The 25,056-nt window shown below is 29.4% G+C and overlaps 1 protein-coding gene and 1 long non-coding RNA gene across 4 annotated transcripts in view; one reads left to right on the forward strand and one right to left on the reverse strand.

Moving 5' to 3' along the window:
- LOC126734433 (uncharacterized) overlaps window positions 1-25,056 on the forward strand; it is a 109,024-nt gene that overhangs the window by 41,444 nt on the left and 42,524 nt on the right. The window lies entirely within an intron of this gene.
- LOC126734429 (adhesive plaque matrix protein) overlaps window positions 1-25,056 on the reverse strand; it is a 93,222-nt gene that overhangs the window by 15,670 nt on the left and 52,496 nt on the right. Inside the window, exon 1 of one of the 2 annotated variants that reach the window (XM_050438059.1) lies at window positions 19,352-19,508. The exons of the other annotated variant lie outside the window; for it this stretch is intronic. The gene's annotated coding sequence lies outside the window, so the exon portion shown is untranslated. Of the gene's footprint in view, window positions 1-19,351; window positions 19,509-25,056 lie in introns of those variants that run through there. 2 annotated transcript variants of the gene reach the window in all.

The following is a 25,056-nucleotide window of genomic DNA, read 5'->3' on the forward strand; positions in this document are numbered from 1 at the left end:
GTCGGATGATTTTTTTGTAAAAAAAATATCGCCCGGTACATTTTTTGTAAGTATGATATTTTTTTTAAATAAAGCATCTAAAAGTGAAACTTTTTTGTCTCTTAATTTTTTTTCGTATCTTGCTTCGTTTAGAAATAAATTTTAAAAACCATATTTTAGCACGTCTCGGGCCTCCATAAAAAAAAACCTAAAATGCTTCAAAATTGATTTTATTGGGAATACTACATATTTATGCAGGTATGTATAAAAATTTCTCTGATAAGAACATTCCCATGTCTTACATTAACATTTACCAGGTACTGGGTACTGTTAGTTGAATGTGTTTTACTGTGCAGATAACTATGAATAACGCCGAATTAGCTCAAATGCATTTCATTTATGGCCTTGCAGATGGAAATGGTGCAGAAGCCCGTCGAATTTATCAAGAACGCTTTCCCGATAGACCAGCAGAAAGAACTTTCATAACACTCCATGCCCGTCTGTGTAAGACTGGATCTGTCAATGCTCATGCTGAGCGCGTTGGTAGACCGAGGGTAATAATGACGTCACAACTAGAGGAAGCAATTCTGCAAGCAGTGGAAGACGATCCGTCAACTAGTACGCGAAGATTATCGTTACAGTTTAACATCAGCCACGAAAGTGTTTGGAGGGTTTTGCACACAACTTATCCATACTTTATCCATTCCACATTCAGCTGGTGCAAGCTAGCACTGTTGCCAACAGATTTTCCTGCACGATTAGAGTTTTGCCAGTGGTTTCTTCAAAAAACTGCCCAGAATCCAAATTTTACGCCTAAAATTCTTTTCACAGATGAGGCCTGTTTTTCACGGGAAGCCATCAGAAACTTCCACAATAACAATCTTTGGGACTTTGAAAATCCCCATGCCATTGGAGAAGGTGGATTTCAACAGCAGTTTTCCGTGAATGTTTGGGCCGGAATTATCGGTGATCATCTTATCGGACCGCACTTTCTCCCTCCTAGGCTGAATGGTGATACTTACAGACAATTTTTAGAAGAAAAATTGCCAGATTTATTAGAAGACGTACCACTAGCAACAAGAAATACCATGTGGTTTATGCACGACGGTGCACCTACTCATTTTAGTCTTGTCGCTCGAAACTATCTAAATAATACTTTTGCTCAGCAATGGATAGGTCGGGGGGGACCTCAGCTATGGCCAGCACGATCTCCAGACCTGAATCCGCTGGACTATTTCTTTTGGGGATATCTGAAATTGCTTGTTTATGCGACGCCAGTTGTGAATGAACACGAATGTTTGAGAAACCGAACTGTAAACTCTCCTAATGTCATACGCAACACACCAGGAATTTTCGAACGTGTGCGCCAGTCGATGGGAAGAAGATTGCGTGCTTGTATTGACAGTCGTGGTTCTCATTTCGAGCATTTGATTTAATAACATTTTGATGATATTTAAAACTAAAGTTTTTATTATTTTTCCCAAAAGTTAAGCGATCGTATTTTTAATTGCTTAAATTTGTACAAATATCTCGCACAAAAAAAATGGTGGCGTACACAAACAACAAATAAATTTTAAATAGGTAACCATTTGCGGCGCCATTGCATTAAAATTTAAACATCAAAAATAGCATCTTATTAATTTTTGTTTTCGGTCAAGTATGCGTTTTGCAAAAAAAATTATTTAAGGTTTTTTCTTAGTTGTTAAATAATAAACATGCTGGTAATTTGTCAGTTAATTTTAAAGCATTTTTTTTTATGGAGGCCCGAGACGTGCTGAGATATAATTTTTAATTATTTATTTCTAAACGAAAAAAAAATTCTATGTTATACGCAAAAAATTTAAGAGACAAAAAAGTTTCATTTTTAGATGCTTTATTTAAAAGAAATATCATACTTACAAAGAATGTACTGGGCGATATTTTTTTTACAAAAAAATCATCCGACTTAGCCCGTGGGCACGCCCCTGACATTTCTAGGCCAGATGTGAGAATTCCAAAAGGTACCTTATAAAGTGACTAACAAAATGTTTCAAAAGATTTCAACAAATTCGGTAAATGCGTTTATGAGATATTAATAAAAATCGATTTAAAAAAAAAGTTTAACACCCTGTATCTCGAAAACGAAGCATTTCCGGACATATGTTTATATGAACTTTTTTACTTAAAATATAACAAGGAATCACCCCTTAAAATTAAAGTCATCACTTATGTTACACCCTGTATAGATAAAAATTTCTTGTTTTGAAAATTTGTATAAACTTGACAATACAGAATCGGTGAATATGTTAACTAATTGTCTCAACTTTTCACAAGTTTATTTGAAGTTAAATATAAAACAATGAAGCTTTAAATTTGTAACTAGCTACTAAGGCCATAGAAAGTTTCAACAAACGTTCTAAATTTAAACAAAAAAGCTGCATTTTAAATGCCGATTTTTTATAATAATGGAAAAGGTAAAAGTGCGTTCTGTTTCCAAAGTTTACCAAATTTAAAAAAGTAATTAATCTGTTCTACCGGAGGTCGAAAACGTGCTGGAAAAATCGTTTAACAGCCAGCAGGTAACGGAACGTAAGGAGGCGGAAGCGCACGTCAATCAAAACAGAGTTTTTAATTAAGTCCAGAGCCGGTTAAATTAAAGAAATTTTCGCTTGGAAAAAATTAAAAAATTTCTGGAACCTTTGAAGTTGTTAAAATCTGAAAGGATTACATCAGTCGGTTTATCTGATGCGCAATTTAGTCTATAGAGATACTAGTAGAGAGAGAGCTTAAGGGCAAACGAGAAATTTACTGTTTTTCAACAAATATTTAATGTTGAGCACAATTATATTTAAAAAAAAAACGTATTTTTTCATGAATGCTAAGCAATTAATAAGCTAGATTAACTTGTTTACTTTAAAATGGACTGAGATAGCAAATAGCTTGAAGGATAGTCACAATAGTTATTTATTAATTAAAAAAAAGCCTTTGGAAAAATTGTCAAGGAAACGAAATTAACTTAAGAAGCTTAGAAATTTTACAGTATTTGTCGAATACTAAAAAAATGTTTCTTTAGAAATAGCCTGACTTTTTTAAGGTATATTTTGCTGAAATGTTGACTCCACATAATGGAAATAAGAAACTTAGGGTTTACAGATATAAAATAGCTAGATGGTTAGGATTTATTAGGATTGAAATGTAATAAAATGGAGGAGCTACGTTCTGTTGAATCAAACTGAGTGTACTACCAAAGTTTACAGAATAGAATAGTAGAATAGTATTCTATTCTGTAAACTTTGGGACTACATTTAAAAAAACATTTTTTAAATCTTCATAATTTTCAACTTATGAATTTTAAATTACTATCTGGATCTTATGAAAATTGTGTTTTTTTTGTTCAATAACATAAAAAACACAATACAATTCTCAGACTAAGATATTATAAAGTTTCTAAGTTCTTCGCCTTGTATTATTCAATTCTTAAAATATTATCCTATTACTCTATCGATTAACATAATAATATGCCTCGTGTCGAGCAAAACATACACCAAATAACGATTTCCTTTCGGTAAAGGGAATTATCATACGGCGTTTATATTTGCCGCTGAAACACGCCTCGCCTGCGGAAAATTCGTGACTCTCGTAACATTGTCTCTGAAAAACGTTGATAAATTTAACAAAATCGGCGATAAAAGAGAAAGGATATTTTTTTGTATGCACAGTGCAATCGATGCAAAAGATAAATTGGATAAAGGAAACATAAGTAGAATGGCTGATAAATAGATTAAATAATTGTTTTTTCACTTTTAGACTTGACAAATGAGCCCAATGACCTTACTCGCATAAAATTCTTATGGGAATTAAATTTTTATTAATTTTCTGTTGCCGTATTACAACTCCAGAATATAAATAGATTTAAATTTAATGACATTTTCTGTTCTACCACTAGGAATATCAAGATTTTTAGTAATACGTTGAAGAAAAATGGTTAGTCAAATTTGAAATTTCTTTAATTTAATTTATTTTTAGGCAAAACACGTATAAAATTATCAAAGTCTCTTTGCGAAAATGTATGATATTATTTAAACAGGCTACAAGCCCAAAAAGGTATCCACAAACTTATCTTAACTAACTTAAATATACTATTTTATTAAGAATAATATAAAGATTAAATGGTTAAGTACATAAATCAAAATAATTTGAATATAAAGGACTTAAAAAAACGTAATTTTTTAAAGCTAAATTTCTACATTAGCCTTATAAACTTTCAAAGACAATATTTCGCTTTAAAGTATTTTTAACTGTATTAAGTGACATGTTAAAAACGTCTAATGAATTGCAGTACAAATTATAACTTTTTGTTATTTTACATAATGGAGAGTTCTGATCATAATTTGTTTTCCTGAATGGAATAAAAAATATATCGCTTGATCTGATGTTGACTTGAGAAATGTTAAATTAAAAAAGTAACAAAATAGAAGGAGTGTTCAGCTGACAATTCATTACTTTATATAAAAACGAAACATCAGTTATCAAACGTCTATCGAGAAGTGAAATCACGCGCAAAATGTTCTCGAATTGAATTGATATCTTGATATGAACCGAAGCAGGTTTAAAAGAAAGAAATCTTAAAAATTTGTTTTGGATGCTCTTCAATCGATCAAAGTAAATTTCATACTTAGGGTTCCATATAATGCTACCAAAGTTCAATTTGCCAAGAATAAATGTATTAAATAAACATTTAATAGCTCGAGAACCAGAATACATTTCACATTTACGAAAAATATAACCCAACAATCTAGAAGGTTCTGTTACTATTAGATCAATATGAATGTTAAACATCAGTTTAGACTCCAATGTAATTCCCAAATCGCGTAAGTAGTTCACTTTAAGTAAACAAACATCATTAACTTTATATTGATAATTTATTTTATTTTTATTTCTTGAAAAGGTTATACTTTGACATTTTTTAATGTTAAGAAAGAGACTATTTTTATAAGAGTAGGCTCGTAGTCGAGTCAAATCACTTTGGATTTTAAGGCAGTCGGCGATGTTAAATATCGTACCGTAGATTTTAAGATCATCGGCGTATAATAGAAATTTAGTGTAATCTAAACAAGATTTTATATTATTAATGTATATAATAAAAAAAGGGGTCCTAAATGGGAGCCCTGTGGAATACCAGATGACGGAATAAAAGACTCAGAACAAAATCCTTGAAGTGAGACGTACGTGAATGGTTTTTTAATATAAGATTCCACCCATCTCAAGACGCTACCATCCACACCGATGTCTGCGAGTCGAGCCAGGAGAATATTATGGCTAATCTTGTCAAATGCTTTACTGAAGTCAGTGTAGATGGTCAGTGGTGAAAATTTTTTTTTGAATATGTAGGTGCAAATTTGTTTATTATATCATAAATGACATGGTAAAATTCATCAATACCTACAGTTTTGTAAAAATTTGCCTTTAAACCTTGTTTGCCAGTTCACTTCAGATAATTGACGCAAAATTTCTAAGTAATCTGCTTTTTAAAATTACAGTAAATGTTATTATTAAAAGTTACTTTATTCTGAAGTCAAACATCGTACAAAAATTCAATGCACGGATGAATGGGTTTTATCAGGCACTAAAGAGGTTATGCAATGAGTGACATTTGATACAATTTAATTTGTTGGAATATACAGTAATAATAATAATCAGTTCTAAGATTTTATTGTCGCTGTTAAACACTGTATTAAATTGCCTCATGTTGTGATGCCAAATTCTGAATCAAAGCAGAATATTGTTGCTCTATATTGTAGGGGTCTAAATAAAGATTGTTTGGCATTTGAAGCCACTTGGTAGATGAAAAACTAAAATCACCGTACATTAATACTACAGATTCATTAGGGAACCTTAGGTCTACCAACTTTGAAGAAAACAGCATAAAGCCTCCTTATTGTTGGGAGGAAGGCAAATACAACATACAAATAAAGTTCTGTTACCTTCTAGCTTGGCAGTAATCCAGACATCCTTAGCGTCACTATGAAACTGAGGCATTAAAATGCATTAAATTTATTTTTTTGTCGCGATAAGCACCCCGCATCCATCAAGTTTTTTGCTGGCAGTATTCGCGATCCCTATGAAAAACTGCATATTTCCGTAGATCTATGAGTTCATGATCCATAATGTAGGAATTGAGCCATATTTCTGTGATATAGACAATATCCGGCTTATTTGCCAAAATGTTTTGCCTAAATATTTAATTTTGTTCGCAGCCCTTGGGCATTTTGATAAATTATGCTCAAAGCCATAGATTAAGAAGATAAGAAAAATCAACAATTCTTTGACACAAATAATAAAGAAAAAAAAGTTAAAAAGAAAAACCTTTATATTACTTCGATATCTTCAGTACTTGAGATGAAAAAAATCCTGGATTTTTCAGTTTTCCGCACCAGAATATTTCCATTTTGAACCCAGACAAACTTATAGTTCCTCATCTTTGCTACCTCACGAGTTTGCTTCAACAGAAGTTTGGTTTCTGGCATTAAATGTTCATTGATGGAAATAATTTTTTTTTTTAGCCAGGTTATGGATTTTAAATCAATGCTGAAATTCCGCCTGTTTCCTACTGTTTTTTGCAGCTTCCAAAAAACCATTCCTGATAATCTTGGACAAAAACCTAACAATGATATTTTTAGATTTTTTTTTAACCGTGCTAGGCACTCTATAAACACTGTCAATCATATCTGGCTTGATCTCGATTTTAAGAACATTTTTAATGTTGAAGATAATGTAGAAGTTAAAATTTGAAGATTTTCATTCTTATTTTCAGGTATGTCATGAATTTGAATGTTATTACATCGTAGTGATTGTGCCAAAGAATTAATTTTTTTATTTTGACTAGCAACATTCTCTTTCAGTTTACATCCCCAAGCTTCTCCTCGAAATCGGTAATTTTATTTGAACAAAATTCAACCGATTCCCTCAGTCGTTGCATTTTCCGCTGCATTGATTGGAGAACCAATAGTACGCTGTTATTTCCTGCAGCATCGTCCGAGCCGAGTGACTTCGTACTTAGATCGTCGGTCTTCGATAGATCTGTAGTGCGAGTCCGTGACACTGAATACCTGGTGAAGATTTTGTTATTGCTTTAAAACAACGTTTGCAAACAGTCATTATACCACTTTAAAATTTTTTTTTCATTAAATCCAAATATGACTTATTGAAAATGTAGTAAAAAAATACTCTCGCAAAATTGACAATTATCTAGATCAATATACAGTTAAAAAAACACGAGCCAAGCTTATATAGGAGATTTTTACTATACGCGTACTGCGTTTAGACTGATTTATTATTACGTTAAGATTCTACATAAGAATAAGTATTTTTAATTAGTATTTATTTATCACTCTTTAGTTATGATACTTTCATGTCGATTAATTTACATATTTTAATTTTAAATTTAATTAATTGCTTTTGGTATAATCTTTGTTATTCCTGTATTCCTGAATGAAAAAGTCACTCAAATCATTAAACAAGTTTTTTTTAAATAACTATCTATACCGTGTGTCCAAAAAGTCCGAAGAAATATCTTTTACAGGTAAACGAATTACCTGGTTCAAAAAATGCTCCGACAGGTCACTTCTCTTTTATTTTTTTCTGAAAAACATCTCAAAAATATCTCTCTCTTAATATAGTCAAGAAGACTGGGCAGCTTTCAACTTTATTATTTTAAATAGACCACCTCATTTATTAATGCATTTTTGGATTCTATGAGTAATTCTTAACATATTACATGTATAACACCCTATATCAATTTTGAACTCTTTTCAAATACCAACAATTAAAAATCAAAATTCTTAAAAACTCTACCATTAAACATTAAAATATAAATTATGTAACTCTTGATAATTTTTTGTGTCACAGGTGGTAGGTGGGACACTGACTTTGATTAATAAATTCGCCAAGTTCGATATTGTCCGAAATGGCCCAATGGATCAATAAGGTTAAGGGATTATGGAGATCGTGTTAGACCATAGAAATAGGTCGCTAATTTATTTAATGATTTATTTCTAAATCGAAATTCAATTACTTTATCAACTGCTCAGAAAATAGTAAAGAGGCTCGACAATACTGGCAGCATTAAAGACCTTTCTTTAGTGCTGCCACTAGATCAACTAGATTTGGTCGGCCAAAATCCTCAACAAATGATGAGTGAAAATTTTGCAATGTTTCGGTGAAAATCCCCACAGTTCATTGCGAAAAACCGCTCAAGAAATTCGCATGCCAAAATCACGGGTTGAAGTAACTAACTAACTAAAATAAAATAAATTCCGTCCTTATAAAATTCACTTCGTGCAAGAACTTTTGGAAAATGATTTTAACAGGAGGGTTGAATTTTGTAAAACAATTATGGTAAAACTAGACCAAGATACTAACTTTTACTTATAAAAAGTAGAAGCTCTGCGTTTTTGGGGTTAGTCCCTCTGAGAGACACCACCGCTCTATATTGTGGATAACTGGGAAAGGACAAAGCCCTACCAGAGAGTCATTGCAGGCCTGCATGTACAGAGCTACCTTATTTAGATAATTAATTAGGTCATCGACTACTGGATACTATCAAATTAAAGGTATTACTCTTTCCTATCCTGGTATATTCTTCCGTAGTCACCATCCTTTTAATAAACTCACTATTAAGCTCAGCAGATATACACTGCTAAAAAAACTGAGGCCATGCTCTGGCCAAAAATTACGATATGAAAAACGCTTTTTTGATATTCAGGAATACTCCACAACAAGCCTTTCAATTTTCAAAAGCGCCCTTTATCATCCTCACGATGTGGTGCAGGGCTACCTCCGTGAATTTGATAGGCGTATTGCAATATGCAATGGTTTTTCACTTTTTTTTGTCTTTTTTTTATTTATTTATTTTTATGTCTCGCTTTGCCGGGAGACATATAATGAAGGTCTTAATACTATTGTAATAATATAAGGTATAAATATTGATTGCCTATTTCATTCTTTCGTAGATGATTACCCTAGCATTCTTTAGCTGTGCAAGTCAGGGCCTGAGAACTAAAAGAGGTATCAACGTAGCATAACTTCTAAGGTCTCCAGCTTATTAGCAGTAAAGCTGCCATCTAATAGTGACAGCGTGGCCATTTTAATACTAGGAATTTTGGACACTACTTTGCAGATACACGTCGCAGAGGTTGTACTCTCAACATTATCTTCAGCACTGTCTTATAGAGGCAGATCAGCAATAATTCTGGAGAACATTATTTTATGACATAATTTAATTGCTCTATCCTAAGCTTCTTTTACTACTTTAACTGTAAATTTCGAACATCTTAGTACTGAATATCGATATATAAGTGGATGATGTTCCATACACGACCCCGCCTACAATATGTATAAATAGAGCCATCAAAGCTTAAGTTTCTTAGTGCGTCCTGATAATTCACTGTAATTATATAGTTCGCTGAAATTATAATATTTTTTTAGCTTTTAATGTATGATTACTGATTTTGTGTGATAATTATAAATTATCTTAAACTCCATCAAATGTATTGCCCTAAGCAAATACACATAGATTGTTTATATGACCAAAATTTAAGCCAGGAGATAAAATGAGAATATTTGGCAAAAGACATATAATTCTTGACCTATTTTTTTAGTACAATAATAACCATATCATATTTACAATCTTAGTTTCCTCAATTTGGATTTAACAACAAAGACCATGCACGCGCGCACTTTACGACGTTACATAGAACTTCATTCAATGCTTAAATGAAATGCTGAGGCTGCCTTTTGCCTCGTATTCTGCCAGTGAAAGTTTAGCAGAAATGTGGAATTTTCACTTTAAATTTGATTAGTTCCTCGTTCGAAAGTTGGGTTTTTCCTACCTAAAATATTCCGTGAAAATGGGAAAATATATAACACAAAGAGGACCGAATAATGTAGCCTTTACTATACGATCTGTTGAACATTTTCAAACTGTGGCGAACAAGCTTCGAACATTTTAACAGGATTTTACTTAAATACCTATAATTCTCATTTATCTGTACGTGTCGTAATTTGAGTATTGTATTTAACAAATAACAGCTGCATAAAAACCTAAGGCACTAAGTATTTTGAAATTTATTTACAAATATTATTTAAAGTTTTTAGATACCAACTAGATTTGTGAATAATCCATATATAAAAGTGTTTTTAACGCCTATGAATTACTAAAAAATGTATAAGCTAGTTTTGAATTTATGGACGGTTATCCATCAATAATTTATTAAAAAATAATATGTTTTTTGCACAAATATTCTACCTTATTGCCGACTGAACGTGGCAAAATGTAAAGCTTAAATTTCCAAAATATAAATATTAAATGATTTTCAAACAGGGTTTTATCGCAGATGTAATAAAAGTTGAGTATAAATTATTAAGTACCCGCTGTTGGTTATGTATTTTAGTGGTTTTTACGATAAAATATATGAAAGGGAACTGTGCGAAACAGTACAAGGGTTAATATATGGCAGTAATAAACATTTCATTCAATTTTATGTATGTAGAAGAATTTTTGTTATAAAATGCTAATCAAAGCCATTTGAGGTATGCAGAATCACAAATTGTAGGTTTAATTTTTTTAACTTAAGTACGACATTGCTCTATTATTTATTCTTAAATTTTTATTTCTATTTTTTTTTTAGTTTATTGTTATTTTCTTTTTTGGCTTATTTTTTAGCTTTAACATTGTAATTGTACATTAAACATTTTTTTAAGGAAAAAAATATATAATTTTTTTGTTATTATTTAATGCATAAACTTTTAATATATTTTAATTATAATGCAGTTAACAACAAATAAGTAAAACAAACTATTAAACTGCATGAGATATTTGTCTTAATTTTCAATTTTTTTCCTGTGTCTTATGCATAAATATATGCTTATGCGATCCATTTAAGTTATGCTTAAATATAATTGTCTTGTAAAAAGAACGTTTCAGTTTTTTTAACTTATATGCTACATCCATGGTTTATTCTTTTATTGTTCTATGACAAGCTTTGTATTTTTTAGATCGCAAGTCCTCATTATAATTAACTATGTTCTTGGCCCTCCCTGTAGTTATCAATTAAATAAATATAAAGGAATGAATAATATTATTTAAAAAAAATTATGAATGAGCACCAAAGAAACAACATTTTATATAATAATTTTTTAAGAATGCAACCTTAATACTTGATATTAAATGATTTAATATATAAGTGCTAAATTTTGTAATTTTTTGAGTTAATTCTTTATTTCTTTTCGGTGTCTTATACAGGAAAATATGCTTATCAGTTTAAGTTAGGCAAAGGATAATTGTTTAAGAAAAAAAAGGGACAAAATAAATGTATAATAAAAGTAAAAAAATAACATTTATACTAACAAATATTAGATTTTTTCTTTCAACAAGAACATTTTAGAAATCTTGATGTTATAAGAATAACTGAATAACTAATACCTGAAAGCAGTGGGTGAGTTTAATCCATATAAGGCTGATGGAATCATACCCCTGATATTGCTGTTATTGGCCTCGAAACTACACTTCTTTATCTAAAGAGAGTTCTCGAGAACAGTATGTTCTATTAGCGTTGAAAGCGGCAAATGCGGTATCTATTCCAAAACCGGACAAAAAGGACTGTTAGCAAGTCAAAGAAAAAAAAATTACAAAAAAAAATCCAAACAAATCTAAAACAATATGTTGTTTACATTTACGTTACAAATTGTTTATAATAAACAATATTCAGATTAGTGATACAATAAATATGTTGACAGCCTTTTTAAAAACAATGTCTTAGAAACTCTTCAGTTAAGTATTCAGTAAAACTGAGTTAGCAGTTGCGCTTAATGATACTTTTAAACATCTTTAATTATCTTTAATGATCTTTAACAATGTTATCTTATTAGGCAATTTATTATAAAGATTTATATTTAAACTATCTTTAATGCCTACCATATAGCACGTCGGTGGACATTCAGTGGAGAGTTGTGTAATTCGAAGGATTTGCATCAATCTCTAAAAATGTTAAAAAAATTATGCTTAAGGTCATTGTCAATGTCATTAATCCCAAAAGAAAGAAGATGTTATGACCAATGATTCCAATGGTTCCAATTGTGCGATCATTCCTACAGGTTTTTTTGTATACGAAAAATTCTCAATTGCCGAAGAACCAATTCAGAAAGTGATACTATATAGCAATTTCGTGTGAAAGAAGGCAAAATAAATCACCTTCAATGTGTTACATTTAAAGTATCTCTTGCAATTCGTGGTACAAATATTGCACATAACTTAACTTTTGCGCTTATTCCAAAATCAATGTTTATTTCCCAAGACCCAAACAATCACAATTTATCACAATTTTAAAGCAGATTATTGCTCCATTAACACCAGCCTAGGGCCCGCTCATTGGCTAATAAAATTGCAGAATTTAAATCGGGCTTAGATTTTTCCTTGCAAGCTATATTTGTGTCATCTGCAAATTATAAGTAAAAACGTAAAGGGCTATAAATATGACAGTGACTCATTTATATAAATAAAGAAAAGGAGCTGACTTAACAAGGAGCCCAAACATCTCATGCCCTTATGGTTATGAAATAAATAGTTCATTATTAACTAAAACTCTCTGTTTTCTATCAAAAAGATAAGAACAAAATAGGGCTGAAACATTTTTAGAAAAACCACCGCAACCTAATTTTTGTATGAGAATATCACTAATGCTTTCAAATGCGTTTAAAATATGCTACACTGATAAAGATATATATAATTCCCCTCTTCCAAGCCCTGAATTATGTCAGACGTAATCGCTCTTACAGCTTGTGCAGCAGATCTACCTGGAAAAAACCCCACCTTCACTAAAAAATTAAATTTTATAAATATATTTTAAACTTACTTCTTTAAAATACCTTCAATTTTTTTCCAAAAATGGAATAATAGAAATGGATTTATAATTATTTGTCATCTTATTTGCCCTTTTAGCATTATAGTCGTCGTCAATTAAGACTTTAATTTAAAAAAAAAAAACACTATTCACCCTATGTACTAAATAATTAAATAAATGAGTTTGGTTGGGTTAATTCTTAACAGTCTTTTGATTTGAGTTAAGAGAGTTTAATCAGATCCATTTAGGTTATGCTCAATAATAACTAAAAAAAAAAAGACTAATGAAGCAATTTTTAAGAATAAATAGAGAAAGAAACAATTAATAGAACATAAATAACAATCGAAAGGCGCATAAAGATCAGAAAATGGGTAGAATACTGTTTTTTAGAGTTCATATAAACATGCTTTATATTTCTATTATGATTTAAATATTTTGAAAATTATGTGTTTTTTACGTACTTTATTCGAAAACATACGAAAAATCATCATTTTAGTAACATTATTTATCGAATTTTTGAGAGGCGGATATATAGGCCAAAAAATGTATAGAATACAAAATCGATTTAATAAATTTCCATATAAGTATTTTAATCTAAATGTAATAATTTTAAATAAATAATTTTTTAACATAAAAAGATATTAATCAAATCCCATTAAGTAATGCGCAACAATACTTGTCTCATAAAAACAGTTTTTTGTAGTTATAATATGCATTATAATTAAGTTCTGTATTTTATAACACAGATCTACAAGATTAAACATTTTTTTAATAAGCAATTTTTACTTTTGAAAATTGTGATAAACTATTGATTATGCTTTTTCTTATTAAACTAAGAAGGATGCCTAATTTCATTGACATTTAAACTTTTAGAATAATTCTGAATATCTTCTATATATACATTTTAACCATATTTCAATGACTCGCCCTCAAAATAACCAAAGCTCACTAAAGTAAAAAAAATACACGAAGCCGTTATTAAATGGATTATTTTTCTAATGTAGCCTCCCTTTTAAACCCACACAGTACAATAATAAATCCAGCAATATGCAAGAATAAATAACCCTATTACATAACCCCACACCATTAAATTAACTGTCACGCACCGCAACATTGATTTTAAACCTGTTTCAAAACGGCATTATAAGTTTTAAGAGAAATAACCCGGAAAGAAAGTGATGCCAATAGACACTATATTTGTTCTTTCTCGTGACTACAGGGTACGCAATAAAACATACTGTAAATTATACAAAAGCGATATTGTTTTTATATATCTGGTTCTCCTTCACCTCTTCATTTCAAACTTTATTATTTTATAAGAAATAAGATAACAAAAGCTTAAAACATAAATACTTATTTTATAGTAAAATAATAAATCTACAAACAATTCTAAATGTATTACCAATAAAATGTCATATGTCAAGAAAAAACCGCTTTATTTTAAAACTACCTATAAAAACTAAGTTCAAAACAACACCTTAATTAAGTGTGATTTTACAGCAATCAGTAAAACATCAAATATAGCACAAGTCGCTGGGGACTTTAAATTAGCTAAAAATAACAGGTATTTGTGACACACGTAGCTCACGTTCATTTCCACTGTAAACACAGGCCAATTGTTTCTATAAATTATTCAAAAAAATGGCTTTGAATTTCCGGTCGGATGGACGGATACAATATCACCTTAATGAAGAACGAATAGGTATTAAATATATAGTGTTAGCTAATTATGGACGTTTTTGTAAAATATTAATTAATTTAAAACTGAGTCAACATATTTTTTTTCTAAAAAACACTGTCTTATATATGTATTATCTAATTTGGTGAGTTTTTTTTTAACTAAGTTTACAAAAACAAGTATTGAAAAAAATTAAATAAACTATGCACCTAGCACCAGTTCGTTGATAAAAATTAGGAAATCGTAGAGTGCATTTTATGAATAATTTAAAAATTATATTCGTCCTTTCGTTGATGTATATAAAATACTTATAATGTTGTTTCTCTAGGCAGTTAAATTAACTTTTTATTTCTTCTAGTTGTTGAAGACAAAAATTCAAAATTGACAAAATAATGTTAAATGTGTTGGAGATTTTTTTTATTTAATTTAATTTTTAAGATAAATCATTTAATATTTAAAAGTGTGTTTATGATCCAAAGTAGTAGTGATCATTTTGTTCTTTACGGGTAAATGTATCGGAGGATAAATGAAACCAATTTCTTTTAGTCAATGCAAAAAAAAGGAATTAAAAATACACTTATTTCATATCAAAATTACTACAAAATACAAATATACTAGTACTTTTTTAAAATTCTAATTAGTTTCAAGTAAAATAATTACAAAGGCAATTTTTAAATGATTAAACATATAAGAGGTGAAAAATATAAGTTAAAAAAAAGCGTGAAATTATTAGCATTAAAATGACCTCGTTGCTACAACCACTAAATATAGAAAAAAAATAAAAACAGGACAAAAACACAGCGATACATCTATCTTAGACTTTACAATAAATATGAACAAAATTTAGCGGTCCGATAAGAGATAATGAAAAAATATTCGTATTGGTTATTACAATAAAAAAAAGAATTTAGTAAATAAATAAGCCTTTAACATTACTTATTTGATTGTTTAGAATATATATTGATCTTAAATAAATAGAAATTAAAATTATGCTCTGTCTTTATATTTTATGTTCTACTAAAGCTGTGGTCTTTTCTGCTTTATTTTTAAAGACAAAAATATTAGAAAAAATACTTGTACATTAGTACTTGATAAAAATTGTATTACTACTATAATAAGTGTATTTTTTACAGTGCTTACATCTTTTCTTCTGTTGCTCATGGAGAAGTCCTAAAGATGGCAATATAATTACCAAAACGTTGACTTATTAAAAAATTGGTTTTATTTGTCCTCCAATTATTTATCCATAAAAAACAACATTACTAATTATTTGATTATTAGAGACCAATAAGAAGGAATAAAAAAATGTAAGAGTTAAAAATGTATTTCGTAATAGCGATGATCTGTAATGAAAAAAAGCGTTTTTAAATCATCATTTATCAATATATATCCCAAAGGTTTCTTGGAAAAGCTTTAACTAATTATAGTTTCATTCGAAGTAAGTGAACGTGATAATTTTAACATACTGTCTCTTCTAAAGGAGAATTTAATTGATGTATGCAGACATAATTTCTTTATTAATTTACCTCAGTTGTTTGCGTTCTCGAAGATTAGACAAATTGAATTAATCTATCGTAAGCTTAATATCAACCTTCTTTTTCCTCATCTTTCACTCCAACCAGCTTTTATTATAAGCTAATTTATTTCTTAGCACAAATTTCTAAGACCGTGGAAGATTGCAAATGTTTTGCCAATCGCTAAAATACATAATCCCTCTGATTTGTTTTATTTTAGGCTTAATAGTTTTTTGCATATTTTTCAAAAATTATTGAAAAAATATAGCTGAGCAAATAATTTCTTTTTTCAATCTGGCTTTAGATTACTACAGAGCACTACAACTGCTCTAGCTAGACATGCAAGGTGTTTCTTGATTACAGTAAAACCTTTGTTACTGTCAATTCTGAATTAATGTACTTAAAGCTTAAATACATTGATTTTAGCAAGAGTGCTTTTGCCTTAGTCTATCTTTTGTTTAGTAAACAAAGAATGGTTTTTGATTAAGTATTTTCACAGGAATCAAATTGAATGATTGAATTTGAATTCGTTCTTCAGCATTAGTAATAGCAGAATTATGGCGACAGATTCCTGCAAAAAGAGATCTGAGTGATATTTTTAAAAAGATCTTTCTTTCCTTAGCTTTCCTTTGCTTTCCACTTAGATTAAATTAAGATTTGTGACTCCCTAATTTGGTTCTATGTGAGCTATTATATTGTTGTTTACTGACCTGCTTTTCTATTAGAGAACAGGTTTAAATTACTTATCTAAGATTTTGCTAAGGCCTAAGAAAATTTGACCAAGTATCTGAGAGTTACGTTTACTCTACTCATAAAATGAACCTGAAATTCACCTAAATACTCTTATTTATAAGTTCATTATTATTGATCAACCTGCAAATCTATATGAGAAATTGATTAAGGGATCTGATATCCATGATAGGAGTACTCAGGTTCCAGGTTTATTATTTCGAATCACAAAACTTTCCTTTTTTAAAGATCATTCAGTTATAATGCAGCCAATTGCTAGAATGTTTTACCTAGTAGTTTAAAATATTACTTATCAGTGAAATCAACAGGATCGCAGCTTTTATTCATTACGTTAATTAACCTTCAAATTATTTAAATATTTTTTATTCGATTTTTTTTCTAAACTCTATAATTTTTTACGTCTCTTTTGATATAATTTTGCTTGGGTTAATTATGGCATAAACTGGATTGGTCTCTTATTTTGTATCCTAAATTGTAACTTATTTGCTTGGATTAAATTGATGTTCTTATTATTGTTTTTATTTTGAATGAGTGGTTTGGTTAGATAAAAGAATAAGTAAGATTTAGCTGTACTTTTTGAATCATGTAAATAAAGACAGTTTATTAATACTATTTTGACTTAAAGATCAAAATTTGGTGAAAGTAACTTATTGTTTTTCCTTGATTGATCTGTGATTACACTTTAGATACTTTTGGTAGATCATACTTTAGATACAAATAAAAATGTCCGAATAGCATTATGAAGAATATAAAAGAAAGGAAAAAAGTGGGATTTCTATAAAGAGCTGAGAAGTTAAACCATAATTGCAGTATAAGGGCTGAAAAACAAACTTTTTATCATAATACATTTTCTATTTACTCGTAAAAAGGAAAGAAAAAGTCTAAGAAAATATTACTCATAGGAAAAATATACCGGACATATTTATGAACACCAATGATTTTAACAAATATTTTGTTAACTGTACTAGATGTTAAAATAATGTGGAATGTGATGAAATAAGAAACTTTTATATGAATAGAACTCTTGGTACAGAAAATTTATTTTCCTTTTAAGATGTAGACTAAAATAAAATAACTTCTATTTTTCTTCAGATTAAAACTAAAACTTTTAATAAAGAGAACTGTAAAATATCTTCTACATCCTCTATATTCATCATTGTGTATTAAATAATTATATTCCCAAATCTTGGAAGAATGCTTCTGTTTTGCCAAAAGTAAAAGTTCTTACTGATTTTAGTCACTTTCGAATTATAAGTAATTTGCTAACATTTTAAAAATTGCTTGTGAATTGGTGACTAAAGATTGTAAATTAGAAGTGGTATTTCGTGAGTAAATTAGTCGTGAGTAATTGCCGAAGAAAACTATTTATTTTTACCCACCGTTTCGAATTATATTTAATTCATCTTCAGGGCTTTACAATAGATAAAAAGAATGTTAAACACCATTTTTTATTTAATTTAATCACTTCTATGAATTTGTAAAATGTTAAAAAGAATTCTTGACTCTCAAGTATGCAATTTTTTGCATCAAAACAGCTGGATTTCGAATGGCTTATAGTTGTACTTCTGCTCCGTAAAATGTTATTACGTGAGAGCTCATGATAACGATAATTTAACTGTTCTGGTTTTATTAGATTACACAAAAGCGTGCAATTTTGTAAAATACTTAAAATACTTAAGTGTTTTTTATTATATCGGTTTTTACTAACAATGCTCTCAAATTAATTTTTTTCAAGCGATAGATTACAATGAGGTAAAATGGAAAATAATACTTTCGAGCCTTTAGAAGTAAAGAGTGACGTATCACAGAATAATCGTCAATGAAGGGTCTGCTGGACAAGTGGACCCACCGAAGATGGACTGAGTGCCTTGGTATAAGACAGGCCAAAGCGCACATAGGTGGGCCCTCTGCCTGTCTCACCAAAAATCTACTACGCCTAAAAAGACGCGAAACTCGGCTAGTGACAGGTCTTTTAAACGGTCACTGGCACTTAAGAAGCCATCTCCATACTATCGGTATTGCAGACTAGAGGTGGGTTGCTAGATAGCAACCTGCTATTTTATAACTGCTATCTTGTTTGAAATAATTGTAACTGCTATGAGCCCAAAAAATAGCTGCTATTTTTGTAGCAGCTGTACTAGCAAAATAATAATAAGCACGCGAGCCGATTTTGGTTAGATTAGCAAAACTGCGATGCGCGATCTGCAACTGCGACTGAACGGCGAGACGCGATTCGGCGATTTTCGACTATTTACGGATATTTTGCATTTTTAGCAAGTAAGCAAGAGCAGGCTTTATGAACGGAATTTACCGGAACAGGAATTCGGGTCACATTATTTTATATGGTCTGTTTTTAAAAAACAAAATGTGTTTTATTGTTGTTTTTCTCTGTTTAAAGCAATTTATAACAATTATTGGTAGGAAAAGAGGTGGTGTCAACGCATAAATAGAAAATTGAAAAGGTTGTGGACTGTATTTGAATATTGTAAGTAATTGCTAAGTAAGAAAATTGTAAAAAACGAATGTACCACACTACTCAAATGGGCACTTACCGAAAAAGACAGTTGTGGTCTTCTTAAAGGGGATCCCCTTAGTTGCTGTCGAGGCTCACCACTATCACACAATGGTTTTTAAACCGAAAATTAATTAAATTGTTTGAACGATTGTAACAATTGATTTAGTATCGGCACCAAAATTTTCTTGTTTTCACCGTCGTTGCTCTCGTACAAGTGCTTCGACCTTGCACATCGCGCCCAGATAATGGGAGAAAAATGGTACATATTCCACGCGAAATGGAGTATTTTGAAATTAATGATGGTATGGAACAGGTGGTTATTGGGTGACAAGGAATATCTAAATATTTAATATCGTAGAGCCAGGAGGACGTTCATATTACATATATGTATAATAACAATAATATATATTTTATAATATATCGCCGAGATTTTCAGTTAGGTCCCTGTAAATTATTTATCGAGTTCTAAAGTCCGTTTTAAACGAATACAATATAATAATCGTGTAAACCGAAAATTTAATTTTAAAAAAGTTCGAATTATATTCTCTTTTAACAGTTGTATGTATAATAAGTTTGTAAGTGCGAATTAAAATTCGTTGGAAAAATCCTGAATCCAGTATCGTATTTATCGTAAATTAATCCAATTTTTAACTAAAATTTAAGTTAAAAAATTAACTTGTGTAACCAATGGGGACAAAAAACATTAGAATCAACTTAGAAAAAAACATTAACAAAATTTAATTATTATTAATTTAATTTTATTATATTTTTTTATTTAAAATTTAATTATTAATTAAACATTAGAAACAAGAACAATCAACTTTATTTAATTAAAATTATGTATATTAATAAATATACATACATACACATACGTAACGTGTCAGATAAAGCTGGTGTAATAACTGCTATTTAAATTGCAGCTATATTTAACTGCTATTTCAGTTGAGCAGTAGCAATAGCAACTGCTATACAAAAATAGCGGGTTTGACCCATCTCTATTGCAGTCAACCCGGAATGCTGATGGTGCTGTGAGGGGGATAAAACCGTTGACCATGTAGTCGGGGAGTGCCCAGCATTCACGCGCGCCAGGTTCAAATACTTGGGTAGCACTTTCAGTGTACCGAGTGACTTTAAGTCCTTCAGATCAGAGGGCCTTATCGGTTTCTCTAAGGCCGTTGGGCTCTGGTAACCCCCGGTGGGGCATGACGGGTCCATCAGGAGACCTATATGCACAACTTCCTTAGCAGCCCACTGTTTTGACAATTCAATTCAATCACAAAATACTGCTTTTGCTTTCTACATTGAGATCTTTTATTTACTTATAAATTAAACAATGCTCTTATTACTTGTACTCAGATAACTAGTTATACCTATTTGTAATCCAAGTAGTTGTAAAAAAGCTAAAACCCTAATTGACTTTAGAGAGAATTTATATTATATATATTATATTATATTTATATTATATACGTATATTAAAAAATATTCCAGTCATTCTTTAAATGCTTTTAAGTCCTCTATCATGTTTATTTGGGAAATAAAACATAGAGGTAGAGAGCTTCGTTTTAAAGAGCATATTTCAATATATCTAAAAAATAGCTTTTAAATTATCTCTATATTTACAAATATGTATGGTACTTTTATGAGTATTGCAATTGAAAGGCTAGACTCAACTTCGTTAAAATCATCAATTTCGTTTATGAAAAAGAAATATTTGAATTCCCAGGCATATTAATAACATTGCATATCAAATGCATTCTTAACATAAATTTCGACCAATTGGTGCTCTCTATTTCAGCTTTTCGTGAGAAAATAAAAAGAATGTGAATGAATGAGAAACGACCGAAATTACATTACATAAAGGAAAAAAATGAGGTTTATGTAAATGCATAATTAAATTTGTCATTTTCGTATAAATTGTATTGGTGTTATCCTTTTATTTATATATATCTTCTGTTTTTGTTCTTTTTATGTATAGTGTGTAAGCTTTTATGGTGCTTATTTACAATAATTCTAGGCATTCCTGCATAACACATTTAGTACTTTGTGTGCAGCTTTGGTATAAGCGATAATATACTTGAATATATGTATATTAGCAATCTATAAATAATCTAATATATAAACTTTGATATTAGGCGATAGGGGTTCTTATTTGTTTAACGCGACAGTGGATGATTTTTTACTATTATTTAAATCACAAAATAGTTTTGCCATTAACCAAAACTCTTTATTTCATTCTCGACACGTGTTTCGCTAATGATGTTATCTTCGGTAGAAGATTACAACTACACTAAAACTAATTACAAGTGGCCTTATGTACTAAAGATGTAACTTATAGAGTGAAAAATCGAGAGAAGCGTAGCTGAAGAAAGCTTAAACACTAACTAAGCTATATAATTGACTACAAGAGATTAGAATAGTATTTTGATTTTTGGAGATTGCTAAGTTTTCGTATGCATGTAATTTTAGTTATTCTATTCCTATAAAGTGGCCACTTAAAACATCTTCAGCCAAACATGACTTTTTAACTTTTTCATTTTTTACGATGTACTGCTACTAAGAAATGCAATTGTTAGTGAAAGTCATTTATATTAAAAACAATGGTTAGAGTCACTAGTTATGTATCTAAAAATATTTGTTTCTATTCTAAAAATATCAAACTCTAACCGATTATTAATATATAAGAATAGAAGTTAGTTATTTATTTTTTTGCGAAGGTTAATTTAATAGTTGGAAGAAAATTATTGAGCTATTCTACAGAATTATCAATATTGCATTTGCTTTTGTTGAATACTGTAAATACGTTATCAATATATCTTAACCAAACTCGTGAAAAGTATTGGAATGTATTTTTGGCATTTACTTCAAAACTATTTATGATAGAGCTCTGCTAGAAAAAGAGAAAAGGTGGCATCAAATCATGGCTGTAACCTTAACTCTTTTATAATACGAATTCTTGCATTGAAAAATATTTTGTGACATGTTTATGGATTTTCGGTGAATAATATAATCTTGGAACTGTTGAGTTCCAAAGTTCTAAGTAGGATTTCGCAATTATTTAATGCCGTCTTAATCTGAGAGCTCATTTTTGATAAAGGGTTCTTAGAAAGTTTTTTTATATAAGCCATTTTCAACAAGATCATCACGTCGTTTAAAATATTTTCCTATGTCTGAAATAAGAACCTCGTTTCCTTTGTTAGCTTTTAAATATAAACAATATTTTCTTCTCCATATATTTTCTTCTTTAAAAATATTAGAACATAATGTGATTTTCAATCCAGTAAGATTTCTTGAGATTTGATTGCAAATAGTTTTTCTAGCAAATCCTTGTAAAGACTCTGGTAGGCATTGAGATGATAATTGAACAATAGAATCACCCCCAGGTTATTTTTACAATTTGAAACTGGTACAGACTCTTATGTATAGAAATTTCTGAATTGACTCTGGTAGGCATTGAGATGATAATTGAACAATAGAATCACCCCCAGGTTATTATTACAATTTGAAACTGGTACAGACTCTTATGTATGGAAATTTCTGAATTTGAAGTGTTACTAGAAACTCCTCCAAATCAAAAGAAATATATCTTACTTAGCAAAATCATATGCTACATAATCAAAAGCATTACTAATATCGGAAAAAACCACACAGGCTACTTGGGAATAAATATTATAATAGTAATATGTATGTATTTAGATAGGGCGTTTCATAATTAGAACAAACTTGGAGGCGTTGTAGATAGCCTCAAAATAAGCAAGTTTGTGTAATAAATGCCTATCCAAAAATAACTAGATGTTGAGATACAGAGTGATAAAATTTTAAGACAAAATCTTATTTTTCACGATAAATTTAACGTCCCTGTAGATAATTTTCTAAAAATTAGTAGGTAGTTTCTATATATCTAGTACTCTAGTAACTCCTTAATACATAAAGTAATTTTTTTTGTATTCTATTTAATTTTTTTAATTTTAATTTTAAGCATTATACGAATATAATGCCTGATGCTGTCATGTATAACGCCTGTGACTAGAGCCATATATGATTAAAAGATATATGGAACTAAACAAATTTCGTAGTTTATTCTTTATTTCTATTTAGCGTTTTATTCGCTAAAAAATGATAATCGAATTCATTTAAATTATGTAAAATAATAAATTGTACAGTTATTTTTTAAGCTTAAAGCATTAGCTTAAAAAGAAAAAATGTCTTAAACTAGAATCAAAGAACAAAACCGAAAATAAATTATTTCATTCCCTTTGTCTAATAAAAAAGAGTAGATTTTCTGTACCCTTAGTTTCTGTATTTAAAAGTTTCCCACGTGAAAAATCTAGCGTCTGCAATTTCAAATAGGTTTAAGCATAAATCTTTTAATCGGTTAAGTTTCTGGCTTTCCTTTAAAGGTGAAATAATACGAGATTTTTTAAGACCAGTGAAAAATATTCTAGCGAATCTACCATTAGCTTTTATTTAAGAACATTAGGAACTTTAGAAAGAAGTGTTTTGTAAAGTTCTTATAGTATACATTTTTATAATGGTATATAATACTTTTAGGAAAATATCTTTTAATGGACTTATAAATCCATGACAAGCTCTTAATCTCAAATAAGAAAAAATTATAAAGCTGTTACATAATATAACAGGAAGTTCTGAAACTTCTAGATCACTTCCTATATTAAGCTTAATGGTATTGCCATTAAAAATGAAGCAAAAAAAATCAGAAAACGTTCTATATTCTTGATATCTCTCATTAGTCGACTATAGTAGATTAATTCTTGTAAAAAGTAATAAATGTAAATTTATTGCTATATTTTTTTAGTTTGGATATATACGAATCGAAATTACTCTTAATTATGATATTATTGCAAAAATAACATAAACAAGAACAATATCCTTATATAACGGTTCGATGATTGGATATATAACATAATCAATGAATAAGCAATAATTACATAGTACGTGTTATAAAACGATAGCGATATTTAAAATTTAAGAAATTAATAACAGTAAGAGAAATTTAAATTAAATGAGTTTTATCAAATATATAGTTTTGAAAGTTTATTTACGTACATTTAAATATGCATAAAAATGTATGTTCAATTAATAAACACTAATAATAATAGAATTATAGTTGTATATTTGTATACTTCCATACATAATTACATTGTATAAATGTCAAACTTAAAACAAACATAAAAACATATGTTAAAATTGATTAATAAATGTATCAACAAATAAGGACCATTCATTTACGTAGTTTGTGCATTAATTTAATAAATAGTGAGCATATTTTTCTTTATTAATTTGATGATAACGCGTGGTAGTTTAATGGATGAATTTAGTACGTTAATTTAATGAACAGTAATCAAATTTTAATGTTTTTTCCACTAAAAGTTTGATAAGAACGTCTGGGAAAATGAAATTGATGAATGGCGGACATCCAATAATGATATATTGCCTTTCCTATTACAATAGTGTTGCCTGACAAACACACAATTTAGTAAGAGAAAAACAATAAAATATAGACAGGTTATTCAAAAATTATTCTTAATTTACACAGCTAAATTATGTTAAAGTTTTTTTACTAAAATTTCGATCTTTCGTTGGCCTCTGAAATATAGGATCTTTTTGAAATATAGGAACTTAAGAATAAATTTGATCCCGAGGTAAATTATTCATAGTATATTAAAATAGTTGTTCAAATGTTAAAAGTTGTACCTATCACCAATATAAGAAAACAATATTAAT

This window comes from Anthonomus grandis, chromosome 3 (assembly GCF_022605725.1).
Source record: "Anthonomus grandis grandis chromosome 3, icAntGran1.3, whole genome shotgun sequence".
Lineage (NCBI taxonomy): Eukaryota > Metazoa > Arthropoda > Insecta > Coleoptera > Curculionidae > Anthonomus > Anthonomus grandis.